The sequence below is a fragment of the Cupressus sempervirens genome, chromosome 6, assembly GCF_028749045.1.
Source record: "Cupressus sempervirens isolate cs-2001-9-10 chromosome 6, ASM2874904v1, whole genome shotgun sequence".
Taxonomy (NCBI): Eukaryota; Viridiplantae; Streptophyta; class Pinopsida; order Cupressales; family Cupressaceae; genus Cupressus; species Cupressus sempervirens.
Genome location: NC_143123.1, coordinates 217,548,435 through 217,562,999, shown reverse-complemented (window position 1 = coordinate 217,562,999; position 14,565 = coordinate 217,548,435).

Here is a 14,565-nt window from a genome sequence, read left to right as displayed (position 1 = left end):
CTGCTGAACACTACAGACAAATTTTCTTAATTTATTGTATTGAGTCATGATTTACTTAATGCGGCTCATGTCTCTATCACTCAACAGTGCAGTACTAGCTTTCTTTATTTAGTGGATTGTCTTATTTAAAGCATCTTATTAAGAGCAAAAGCTAATCAGATGCAAAAACTGACATGGGGCATAGCTAGAACGATATATGTCATACCAACATGACGTGGCATGATGAGACAGGTCGTACATCACATGATGGGGATGTGGACAGAGGAAATCAGAAGCCTTAACAGTGTATGGTTGACTACTGTCCGTAATTGCACTGTAGATTGCGCGGTTAAGAAGATTCCAGCTGATGGGAAATGCGTCGGAAAGAAAATTTAACAACCAGTTGAATAGCCACGACATGTTGGCAAGCAATGAATTTCATACTTTCAACGAAACGTCAGGGGAAACCACGTGGCAGCTCACTAGACACGAAGCAGGTGTGTAGTTTTTATGATTTTGTTGCAGACGATCAGGAATGCGATGTTGAAAGAGATTAATTATTTTCCATCATGTTATATGTTGTGTTGCCTAGTTTGTTTCAAGCTCCTCTGTTTTTAGGGGGAATTTGGAGAGACAACGGCAATAGGTATTGGTGGACAGCAAAAGCTAGAAGGCCAACAGGGGACACAGGATAACTAGGTAAAGTATACGCACTGAATAATGATTTTAGGTTTGCCATAACTTTTAAGCTGTGAATCAATAGAATGATAAAAAAAAGGGTTGTCAAGCTATATTTCTAGGGTTTTAAACTCTAAAGCTTCTTAAAACCAAGTTTTCAGTTCCACATAAGCTTTGATCCAACATTTCTAAAGAGTATACTTTTCTGCTGCCGTGTTTGCGTGTTGACCATATACCATGTAATTGCTTTGTCTCAAAATAGACGGGTCCGTTTTTACTTTGGTTTGTAACCTTTTTAATTTTCATCGGATTCAGTGTTTCTCTATGAAAGAATGTTTCATAAAATGTGTATCATTTTCTGATGTCATGTTTTTCTGTTGTTCATGTACCATGCCATGTTTTCGAAAGAATAGATAGCTCCCCTTTTGAGAGAAGGCTTTTTTAGTTGTCACGCTTTATTTCTAGGGTTCCAAACTCTAAATATTCTTAAAACCAAGGTGTTTGTTTTTAATAGGGTGCAAAGCTCCAATAAAATTTTGTGAATGAATGTTTCATTACCAATGCAATAGATGGATCTTTGTAGATTGGAATGTCTTTTTATCTATGGCCATGTCATTGTCTAGTAGGAATCATCAGAAATTTACTATTTTTCAGATGCAAACAATGTAGCTATGTGGCTGATAATAATCAGTACTTCCATTTACATTGAATTTTATTGCTTACCATGAATTGTGTTGTTATTAAAAAGTGTTCTGGAATTGCATTGTCCCCATTTATGGGTAAGAATGGTGCCAACTATATATACTTTTGACTGAGTATGGTTTATTAACAATATAAACAATTAGTTTATATTATGTTTTGTATATGATTTCCACATCTTCTTTGCGACACTTGTGAACCACCTCCTTTGGAGCTACTAGTATGACGTGGCTCTCCACATGTTGTTGCTGCAACTCTTGATCTTTTGATGAACAAATTTCTTGGTGTCTATGGATAAGCAAAACTTTTCCACTGATCTCGAAAATTATCTTCATTGTATTCTTCTTTCTCTGTTGCAGTAATACGAATAGGTTGACATACAACCAATGCATATTGGCATGCTCTTTCTCGAGCATAGAGTTATCCATGGGGTCCTCTTTATTATCCTTTCTATCACGAAGGACTTCATATTCTTCTAGTTCTTGGTCCATCTCATGTTTCCTCTTAATCTCATCAAGCTACCTATCTTGTACCAACATCTACTCACTTTGTTCATGAAGCCTCATGTCCATTTGCCTACCCCTTTCATGTGGCTTCAAGTCAATTTGGTTTTGGAATCCCAGTATCATATCTTCAAGCCTTTTATATGGGGATGTTGGGTCTTGTGGAGCAGAGGAAGGAGGATGGTAAGGATTTTGAGCATATTGGCTATGTCATCTTGAGGTTGAGATTGGTATTGGTAGTTTGAGCAACATCTTAGTGGTTGGGTTTGTTCTTATTTGATGTCGTGTTTTCCTATTGTTCATGTACCATGCCATGTTTTTGAAAGAACGAATAGCTCCTCTTTTGAGAGAAGGGTTTCTTAGTTGTCGAGATTTATTTCTAGGGTTTCAAACTATAAAGATTCTTAAAACCAAGGTATCTATTTTTAATAAGGTTTGGAGCTCCAACAAAATTCTTCGTGAATTAATGTTTCATTAGCAACACATTATTTTTTGTTGGTTTTTACCCATGTACCATTTCAGTTTTTGTGTCAGGATAGACAAATTCTTTTTGAGACTAGGGGTTTTGCCATTTATCACTCAGGATACAAACTCTAATGTTTCTTAAAGCCATGGTGTGCATTTTATCCACAATTTGAAGTCTACATTTTGCTATCAACGAATGATTCATAAACATCACATTCTTCTCTAGTGTTGTGTTTTCCTTCACGCTTCTATTTTGGCTTTCGTCACTATTGGATGTCTTTTTTTAATCACATTGTGTTGCAGATTGCATCAGAGGCCATGTCATTGTCTAGCAGGAAAAATATTGGCCTTGCAAGTTTCTTCTCAAAATGTCTCCATTGTTTCTCCCCTTATTCTTTTATTGGGAGATAGGCTTGATATGCTATCTCCTCCTCTTGTTGGGATATCTCTTGCTTCCTCTCAATCTAATCGAGCCACCTATTTTTTGAAACTATCTCTCACATGCCTCATAAACACTTAAGCTAAGGATTTGTAAAAAATCACACTAACTTAAAGCTAACAACTTTGAAAACAAATGAAAAATTAGATATATGACCAAAGAGGATAACTGCTACATATTTATTTAGGAGCCAACATGCTCAAAACTACATCACAAAATGGAACTTGAGCTACAAAACACCATCTCTCCAAGGAGATAGAATGAAAGAGCTAGCTGAAAAATGCCAAAGAGGGGTATAAATAGGTTCGAAACCCAAAACTACATCATTCCCTCAAACTTGAAACATATTCAATGACTTGCATCAAATTTGATTTACCCCCAAAACTGATGAATTTTCAATGTAGATCTTCCATTTGAAATGGATGACATAGATGCTGCAAGAATCTCCCCAACGAAAGGTTCCAACACAACCATTGATCAAGATGAGCTTTTATTTGAAACAAATGATTTAGAGGCAAAAAAGAATCTCCCAAGGTGAGATCAAATCTAACGATTGTCACATCTTCGCAAAAGGGCAAAAGAAGCAATGTGAAAATGCGAGTCTTCAGATTTAAAGCAATTCAGTAGAAGAAGAAACAATGTTAATATGAAATGTTAAACCCGCAATTTAGCATGTGAACCCACTATAAAGGATACAACCCATTGAAGATTTCTCAGATTGATTATAGGTGGTGGGCTAAATGGAGGCAAAAATAGCCAACATGTACATGTTAGGGTAGATTTTTTAGTTGTCCAAGAAGTTTGTGTGCACATTTGCTTCCATCTGTAGCTAATAGGAGCTTCTTCCTTGTTGCTGAGGTTGCAAATTTTGTGAAGTTAAAGTAGGATAATGTGTCCCTGTAGTTGGCAACCTTCACATTACACACGTTTTTCTATTTCGTATGGCACATTTTTCTTCCATCGCGAAATAGTGAAACGGGCTTAACATCTAAGGGTTCTCTGTTTGTAAAGGGTTGGAAAGTGTAGTTGTTGTGACGTGCTAAATCATTGCAACTTCAAAGGGTCTATGGCCTTAGGAAAAAAGAAAAAGCTCCCGACAACTCCAAGAGGGAACCACTATGCATGTACACTTTTTGGAAAGCTACAATATCAACCCTACTATGTACAAGCATCTACAACAAAAGAAATCAAACAAAGTGATTAATTGGCTTTTTAAAGTAGTTTCTCTTACAAGTTTTATGTTCCTTTCATGTGTTTGGGGCAGCTAAACATGTCATCAAGTATGAAAGATATACTGTTGCATCTCGAAAAGCCTTCCTAGTGCTAAGAGAGGAATCTCTCCAGCATTGGGACACCTTGAATTTGAGCAAGACACACTTTCTCCTCAATGCTAAACTCACCCTCATACTTTAAAACAAGCATGACTAGGGGAAACTTGTTCTTTTGTTGCAGAGCTAGATGCCTTATGGGGAATCCTCTTGATGGTACTAGGTCAAAGTAATCAGCATTGACCTCTCCAGTGTGTTGTGCAATGATGGCGTTGTGTTGGTTTAAAAGTGGCTCGTCCTTTTCTTGTGAAGATTTGATCTCCACATCTTCTGTGTGACTCTCCTAAACCACCTTCTTTGAAGCTACTGGTATGATGTGGCTCTCCATATGTTGTTGCTACAACTCTTGATCTTATGATGAAGGAACATATTTCTTGTTGTCTATGGATAAGCAAAACTTTACCCACTGCTCTCAAAAATTATCTTCATTGTATCCTTCTTGCTCTCTTGCAGTAGTAGGAATAGGTTGATAGACAACCTCGTGAATATTGCCATGATCTTCCTCGAGCATAGAGCTATTCTTGGGGTCCTCTTTCTTATGCTTTGTATCACGGAGGACTTCATATTCTTCTAGTTCTCGATCTATTTCATGCTTCCTCTTGGTCTCATCAAGCTACCTCTCATGTACCAGCAATTACTCACTTTGTTCGTGAAGCCTCATTTCCATTTTCATACCCCTTTCATACAACTTCAGGTTGATCTGGCTTTGGAATCCCAACATCATATCTTCAAGCCTTTTATATGGGGTTGCTAGGACTCATGGAGTAGGGGAAGGAGGATGGTAAGGATTTTGAGCATATTGGCTATAGCCATCTTGAGGTTGAGACCGGTATTGATAGTTTGAGATATAGGGGGGAATGGTTATATCTATGAAATTGGTCCATGATTAGAACTTCATAAAAGTTGCAATTCACATAAAATGTTAAAAATCACAAAAGGTCAGGAATGGTATTTACATACCAGCTCTAGGTCTTCTTGAAGCCAGTAGATATTTGAACTTAGAGTCACCATGGAGTTTGATCAAATGCCTTGGAAGGTTGATGTCTATAAGAAAAGACCCAAATTCTCAATGAACAAATATTTAAATGGATACCAGTGGACTTGTGTAGATGAATTTATGTCTCAACATGTGTGCCAAAAACTCTTGACACAAAGTTATCGCCCATGCATGACATGTTATCCCACGAAGACCTTACATAACATGGAACAACCTTCAAGTGTGGGACATGTGCTTTGAGGTTGAATCTCCAGAGAAGGTCAACTTAAAATCGTGACCACCAAACTTGTAGGAAGGGCAACTACTTTGACAAGCCAGTTAGTGGCTTTGTTTAATTTCATTTTGTTGTAAATGCATGTACATAGTAGGGTATGTTTTTTCAGATCTCCAAGAAGTGCATGTACACAACCTTTCCCTCTAGATCTTTTTCCTTTTTGCTTAGGTTGCAGATTTTGGGAAGTTAAAGCGGGCCAACACGTCACAAGTTGCAAAAACATCACGTTAACCAAGTTTTTGCTATTTCACAGGACACAATTTTTTGACCTTGCTAAATAGTGAAATGGGCTTAACATTGAAGGTTTTTCTATTTTGCAAGGGATGAAAAGTGCACCCTTTGAAATGGTGAAACTCTCCAGCTCTAGGAAACCTTGATTTTGAGCAAGACACACTTGTTCCTCTTTGGTAAACTCACCCTAATACTTTAAAACGAGCAATGATCAGGGACAAATTGTTGTTTTGTTGCAGAGCTAGATGCCTTATGGGGCATCCTCTTGATGGTACAAGGTCTAAGGAATCAACCTTGACCTCACTAATGTTAACCAAGTTTTTGCTATTTCATAGGACACACTTTTTTGACCTTGCTAAATAGTGAAATGGGCTTAACATTGAAGGTTTTTCTATTTCGCAAGGGATGAGAAGTGCACCCTCTGAAATAGTGAAACACTCTAGCACTGGGAAACCTTGATTTTGAGCAAGACACACTTGCTCCTCCTTAGTAAATTCACCCTAATACTTTAAAACAAGCAATGATCAGGGACAAATTGTTGTTGTGTTGCAGAGCTAGATGCCTTATGGGGCATCCTCTCGATGGTACAAGGTCTAAGGAATCAACCTTGACCTCACTAGTGTTCTATGCAATGATGGTATCCTATTGGTTTGAAAATGTCTCCTCCCTTTCTTATGAAGATATGATATCCACATCTTCTTTGTGATTCTTGTGAACCAATTCCTTTGGAGTTGTTGGTATGGCAGCACTCTCCACTTGTTGCTATTGCAACTCATCGTCTTTTGATGATGGAATAGATTTCTTGGTGCATGTGGATAAGCACAACTTTTGCAACGCATCCTAAAAATTATCGTCCTCATATCCTTCTTGCTCTTTTGTAGTAATATGCATAGGTTGAAGGGCAACCTCATGCATATCGACATGTTCTTCCTCAAGGATAGAGCTATTCTTGGGGTCCTCTTTCTTATCTGTCATATAATGGAGGACTTCCGGCTAAAACGATTTATTTTTTTCATCATTTACTTGTAGCAAGTTCTCCGATTTGTATATAGGCTCAAAAGCCGTTATTTCTTCCTCAAGAGAAGGATATTGATGCTGATAGCCTTATTGATAAGTGTGATCTTCAAGTGTCATTTATTTCATTATGGCCATTAGTAGTAGGATAGGGTCCATATTTTTCTTGAATCTACACACAACCTTTTATTAATGTGCAATACATTGCTCTCAATGGCTAGGTTTATCTCATATCGAAAGAGGGAAAAGCTGACACTTCAATGGGCTATCACACCTCCATGGGAAAATTTCACCGACATATCTTGCATGCTTCATCACACATGCCAAAACATTGTCACTACCGTATTCATAAAATACATTTCCTTTCTTCGAATTAAAAAAAATGATAAATGACACATCTTATGCATGTTTTTTGTTACCATGTTACCTTTGTGGGATTGTAATGTCTGCACAACTTGTGTGATTAGGGGAATATAGGAATCCTATGTGGCGCCTCGTGTTATTTACTGGTTCTAAACCCCATCTAGGACTAGTGGTCCACTCAAGTTGTTCATTTGTTGGGACGGTTTGGTAGTCATCGGTAGCATCAATAAATTAGAGGTCATCATTCTTATCATCAATCCATTCATAGATTTTATTGTCTATTAGATATGTATATCACCTTGCACATTCTTATCTCCTGTCTTGCTTTCATAACTTGTGTGACACATTTCACATTTATGAACATGCTTATATATGTTATCTTTCATTTGATTGAACATGTTAGCTGTTAATAACATAGAATCATACATTGTATCAACTAGAATGGAGCTTTTGAGGTCATACTCCTCAAGATCCTTTATGTGCAAACCTTAATTTTATCTTCTAGGACACCTCGTGCTTTGGCATCTTTGTATACAACTGATGTATTCCCACTTGACTATTTGTATATGAATGCACATTGGGACATTCTCTATTTATGACATATGTGATCAATGTAGTTATTGATGTCGTAGAATTGCCATATACGCCAAGTCAAGTTTCATATGGTCTCGAAGGTGAGAATGGAAAGGGCAATAGGTTTTGCATGCCCACCTGTCATAAACATGCATGTTATTGACTTGATCGTTATAATACGCATGCACATGCACTTTATAAATTGACAGAGAAGACAAATTTTATATGAAATATATTTGGAAGTCACACTAGCCATATACAAAATGCATGGCATTTGTTATTGCAATGCGGGAATACACACATTATATGAACATACATATACAAATATATATGAGTGTGTGCACTGGTAGAGAAGGCACATTTCACATGACAGACTTGTAACTAACTTGTAAAGGACATTGTATTTGGGTACTCATCTCTAATTAATAGGCCAAACCTAGTTTCTACTAACCTAGAATTGTCCATCTTTTTCTTGCAAATCAACTTGATGTTGTAGAAATAAAAGAAATGCCCTCAACTGCACCTCTCTGACATACAAATTAAGCATTGATTCAAAATTATTACCCATCAACATCCTGTGCAAGTAGAACTCAAACATTCGGTTTTGCATGATTTGTGGAGAGCTAGTGTAGTCTTCCATAAATTCATAGTCATTGTCATAATCAATCTTCTTATGCAATTGTATTTGATTGACTTGCCATAGTATGAATTGTTCTTTTAAGAATAATGTATAGAGACAAGAAGCATTCCTCATAGAAATTACCATATGCAAACTCTGAAACAGTTTTTCAATGGTCTTTGTACTATTAAGGAAAAAGCTATTTTTTTATTATGCACGGGATCTAAGAGGTTTAATCTTCTCTTGAAGTTATTCCAAAAGAAAGATTCACTTCCTTTCCAAGTATTTTTAACAACTCCACATTCATCGTCCTCAAATTCAATCATGTTAAAATCCCTTGCAATGATCCAGTATGCTTTGGGTAGGGAACTAGCCATCCAGTCCCAAAGTTTTGTTCTATCATGGTAGTGATTAGCAGCATAGATGTTACATATCCAAATTGTCGAAGAGGTTCCACTTGAAACGAGTGGAAAAAACTAGTTTGAAAATGCTATGGTCGTGTAAGCACAACTGATGAGTTGTTTCTGAATATAAACTGTGGAGCACCGTTCCCACCCTTTGTTCGAAACTACATAGTTTAGCCTTTTCTTTTTCGGTAGCTAACTATTCTTCCTTTTGGCAAGCACGCTCTTCTCTATCAATGAGGGTTGTCTGTGTCCATCAAACTCTTTTTGATAGAAAGTGTTTGAAGTTGTCATCTTGGAACCACAACCAATGGATGGCCATCCTCGAAATGCCTGTCTTTATGTCATTTTCACCATTGAACATGTCGCTTTTTGCGTCAGGATAGATGACTCCCTTATTAAGTTCCTTAAGAGTCATAATAATGAAGATGTCACACAAATTTTCTCATAAACAATAAAAATCCAATCATGTTTCATGATACAATATTCCTTTGGCTCCCTGTTAGGAACCATGAAACATTTGAACTGTGTCAAATAAGCCAAATCTTCATGTTGAGCATATTCTCTTAAATAAAGCCTGGAAATATGTATTAAAGTTTGTTTTTGTTGGAATTTATAGTAGTTAAAATTTTAATGTCCCTAAACTTTATTTAATGTCCCTGAACTTTATTTTCAATAAGCCAAATATGTACCAATTATTCTACCACTACACTTGGAATAATTCAAATGGCCAATAAAATTTCTTTTGGAGGTGATTTGGATTTATCAACTGGCATAAACATGAACAATGTCAAAATATGTTGAGTTACATAGTCCATAAAAAGGTAGAGCAGATTGTTAAAGGAGTGAATACACACTTTGCTTCTTGCTTCTTGCTTCTATAGCTTTGGTTATGTCTTGAAACCATATAAAAATTTCCAAGCCCACTTCAATGCAAGTTTTCATGTATCTTAATATATATGATGGAATTAGTTGGAATTGTGTAGGGGCACTATATTCTATCTTCTTTATTGTCTGCAAGACCTTTTTTATTATCTTAAGCTTTAAAATACTAGTATAAAAAAGGGTTTCAACAATCCCTTTATGGTTTCATATTTGATTAATGATTTATAGTAAAAAATTATTCAATTGAAAATAGTCCAATGAAAATTTGTAATAAGTATATGCATGTCTTTTAAATTTCAAAATCTGTAAATGGCCATGCAAAGTTAATAGCTATGCTAGTTTTAAATATTATTATTTTTAAAAAAATATTAGATAAAAAAAATAGTTTGTTAAAGTTAAACTTATAATACATGTAACATCATGAATCCCCATCTTTGAATGTTTTTGATCCTTCTTCTGCTGCGGTCTGTTCCCTGGCTACAGGGGTTTTAGGGGATGATTGTGGTGTTGCTAACTTTGCATGGCAGAAGACTAGTTTGGTGGAGGATGGATGGACCACAGTAAAAGGTAAAAAGGTTAAGCCCTCCACTGCTTTTGAAATAGCATTATGTTCTCAAAAGTTGGGACCGAAAGGGAAAGCTTGAGTTGTGGTTGCCCCTTTCTTTGGTTTTCCTGGCTTTTTTGGCCTGTTGTTCTTTGTTGTCTGACATGGTAAGAGACTTATTGTCTATTCCTCTTTTTTATCATGGGGTTTCAGGTGCTTGTTCAAAATTTATCATGGGGTTTCAAGTGCTTGTTCAAAACTTGTTTGTGTGGCTGATGAGTATTGTGTTATCTGCAATGCCACCTTGGTCACTGGGTCTTGTTGGATGACTTGTTTCATCTTTGGGTGGTAGTTTTGTTTGGTTTGGGCTTCATTGAAAATTTTATGATTTCTAAAGGGTTTCAGGCTCCCTTCAAAACCTATTTTCCTTAATCAAAAACATCATGAATCATGAATAATGGTTCTTGATCATGCAATTTAAATTATATAAATAATATTAAAATTTGATTTGAAAAATAAAAAGTTTAAATTATAACTTATATATTAATGTTCATATAAAATATTGAATATTAATTTATTAATTCACCACTTCCTATTTTAAAATCTAAATTTATTTAAATACCATGATCATCATAATATTTTTAATTTTTTATCATATTTTGAATTAAATGAAAAATGCCATGATTATTTAAATTTAAATTTATTTATCATTATCAAGCTAAAGCAATTTAGCAAATATTGCTTATAATCTATATTAATTTTAATTAAGTAAAAATGATACAATTCTTAAATTATCATGATCAAACAAATATTGATCAATGAATGATAATTGATTACAATTTATAAATTATAGTTTTATATTTTTTAAAATTCGATGATACATTAATTTTACATGTTTAATTTGATTCTAATCCAAATCAGGGATTTTGGAAATTGTCAAGAAATTCAAATAATCTGTATATTTTAACTAAATTATTAATATTTGTTATGCAAAAGGTTTAGCGATTCATGAATTGATTTGGATTGTTTAATGAACGATAAATCAATGACCGCGACTCTATTTCAAGCCAAATTTTAGTCGATTATTAAGTTTGATTTTTATTATTTAATTTATTTAAAATCTAAAAATTTCAAAATTCAAATGTATAATGTAATTAATTGTTACTTTTTATTATTATAATTATGTACATTATTGACGATAGTTACATGTACATTGCACATAGTACAATACTTTAAATGATTAATTACTTATATTTTAGCTTTTAACTATTAATCTTTTACTTTTATGTTTTTAGACTATGAAGTTTAGAGTTCTCAAGAGTCCAGTAATATAGGGTTTTCAAATTTCAACTTTTCAAGGACTCTGGCTTAATTTCATTTTCTATTTTGAAGACTAAAAGTCTGAAACTTGAGTAGCATGAGACAATACCAATTATTTGAGTATTTGCTAGCACCAGTATTATTGAATCTCGAATCTTGATTCTAGGTATTTATTTTTTATTTTTTATTTTTTAAAATTGTAGTACAATTGCAACAATATAAATCTTATTGTCTTAGGTTTACACTTTATGATTTTTTTAAATAGGGCTTGAAAAAGAATTTTGTGTAATGACCAATAGCAGGCATGGGCAAAACAATGTCAAAAACCTCTAGTATGAGTGCAAGCAAAAAGGAAAAGAAAGACGTTATTCAAGCAAGTGCTACAAACCCCAAGCTTCACCAATGAATGTCATGATATTTTTAATCCTTTTTTCTGTGGAGATTTGGGGAATCATGATAATTAAACATTCATTGTTCAATAAGTGGAAAGATCCATAAAAAATGGAGAAATTATTTCAAATATAACAAAAGTATTGGTGCACATACAAATAAACTAGCTGCTTTGGTTAATGGATTAGCAAACCTCGTTGTACCCGAAGTAGTCCCTTGCCCTGAAATTATAATGTTATGCGCTTAGAATTATGATGAAAATAGAAAGACAATTGTAAACCAAAATACTCATGAGGAAATTTTATCCATAACCGAGAGTGAATTTTTCACTTTGTTAGACTTAGGGCTAGGGTTTAAATTAGAAAGCTTAAAGGAGCACATTGAGTTGGATAAACTAGCATAGGCTTATGACAAACTAGATAGAGTTTTTGGTAATGCTGAAATGTTACTAATATGATGAAAAAAGTGCCACCCCTAGAGGAGACAATTAGAAATACAAACAATGTGATGAGAGATGTGCAGAAAAGGGTGGATAAGTTGGACAACAAAGTCATAGGAATTGAGAACACTTTGAAAAAGATTGATGAACAGAGATGCTCGATTCTAAAGGCCACTATTGAAAATCTTAAGATCCTTTTGGGGAAGCTAGAATAGGGGAGAAAGGACCATGGCAATAAGGAGTTGATGGATGATTAAGGAACTAATAAATGGACTAGGGTAAGTTCAAAGAAACCTGAGACTATGGATGATAAAGAGCTTGATGAGCTAAGGGCTTCTACAATTAAAATGAACATTCTGGCTAATCAGATAGTGGACCTGTTGAAGACTTTCTAGTTGTTCTTTTGTTGTCTTTTTTTGGTGTTTTTTCTATCTCTTTCGTATGATGCTTTGTTAGGGTTTCTCTGTTTCTGGTTGCTGACGCATAGTTTCATTTGGATTTTTTGTGCTTATTTGCTTTGCTCTTTATAAATGGTTTTGGGTCCTATCAAAACTTATTTTTACTTAATCAAAACTAGATAGAGGTCTTCAAGATTCATATATTAAGGGTTTAATAAACTCAAAGTCATGTACTGATCATACTAGTGTTACTATTACACTAGGAATAGACCATAACCTCCTTATCAATATGATATTTTTACGCCATGGGTTCATAATAGTATTTCTTTGTTATCATTTTGTGTGGGATTGGACATAACAAGAAAGTGGGGCCCAGTGTTCTTGAAATGATTTATAATATCCATTATTAAGGTTAGTCAACTAAAAAGATAAAAATAAGATATAATTATGTTCAACACATTGTTGAATCTATGCAAAAACAATTACTAATGATTAAGCAAAGTACAACTACATGCAAGATGAAGACATTTAGGTTCATATTTACTTGTGCTACCTTCTTTTAACAAAGCATATCCCAATATTTGAGACTAAGAACAACAAGCTTGATATGAGGTCTATAAGTTTGATGAGAACCCATAAGAAATCAAAGACTCCAAATCCAGTACATGAGTGGACACATAAGACGAGGATGACTGGTAACAATAATAACTACAACCATTTTTTAGACTTCTTTTTGACACCTATTTATGAAAAAATCACAGGAACTTCAATGCCTGGATTTTTTGTGTCTTGTAAAGATTGCATTCAACTGAGAAGTCAAATATAATTGGCTAATTGGTTCTTCACGGAAGACTACACTATGCTAAGGTTTTACAGTTTAGCAGTTGAACCGTGCAAACTTCAAATGCATGTTATAGAAAGGGTTTTTGCACTGGAATATGTACGGAAGATGGAGAGCATAGATGAACTTTTCAATGGACAATAAAAGAAAATGATATTTCCTTCCTTGTCTTTCGCAATTGGAGGCCTTATATTTGAGAGAAAGGCTTTCAAAGTGGCAAATGAATTGGTAAATTTTTTTAGCTTTGATTTTGTTAGTCACCAAAATTATAATCCATTGAACATAATTAAAACAAGACTTATTGTCAATGGAAATTCTGCAAGCAAATATCAACATCAGGAAATGCCATTGATAGAAAAGTTTAAAAACATGGATTCGTGGGATAAGGTTAAGAAAGAGATAGAGAAACATGCAACATAGAATAATATTTGAATGCAAGAATTGTCATCCCAAATTACGACATTGCACATATCAGAGTCACACAAATTAAAGCCTTTGGCATACTTAAATTTCTACAAGAAAGCATCTCAACCTTTTAAGAGTTCTATGCCGAAAGCAATTAAAGAGACATGCAGATATGAAACATGGTATCAAACCAAGATGATTGATTTTTGGAAAATGAGGAAAAATTTGGGTGAACCAAAGACCTCAGCAACTTTTGAGGAAATTGAGGAAGATGAACTTTTTAGAAATTATTGGAATAAACAGCATCCATTTGAAGTATATCAATTTGGCACTTGCAGTGACAATAATAGTCAAAGACAAAAGGACCTCGACTCTGATGAAGACATTCAAGGTACTCAGGATCTTGGGTCAACCAAGCATATTGTTAAACTTCAAATGAGTGATTCTATTAAACAAACGTATAGTAAAGGGGCAAGTATGATACAAAACATGGGTTATGTAGGTATAGGGCCATTGGTGCAAGTGGTGAAGAGATTTGGAATCCAATTGCAGTACCGAACTCGCCCAAAAGTGGAAGTAAACTAATCATTGGACTCTCCGATGAGATTGAAGATGATTTATCTAGAAAGGGAAAAAAATATTATACTCCTAATTTTGAAAGTCATCCCAAGACAAAATTTGTTAAATCTTCAAATCCAGTTGTAATTGATCCCATTGGCACTGACACTAGCACAGGTGAACCTTGTGCAAAAAAGAAAAAAAATTATGATAAATACA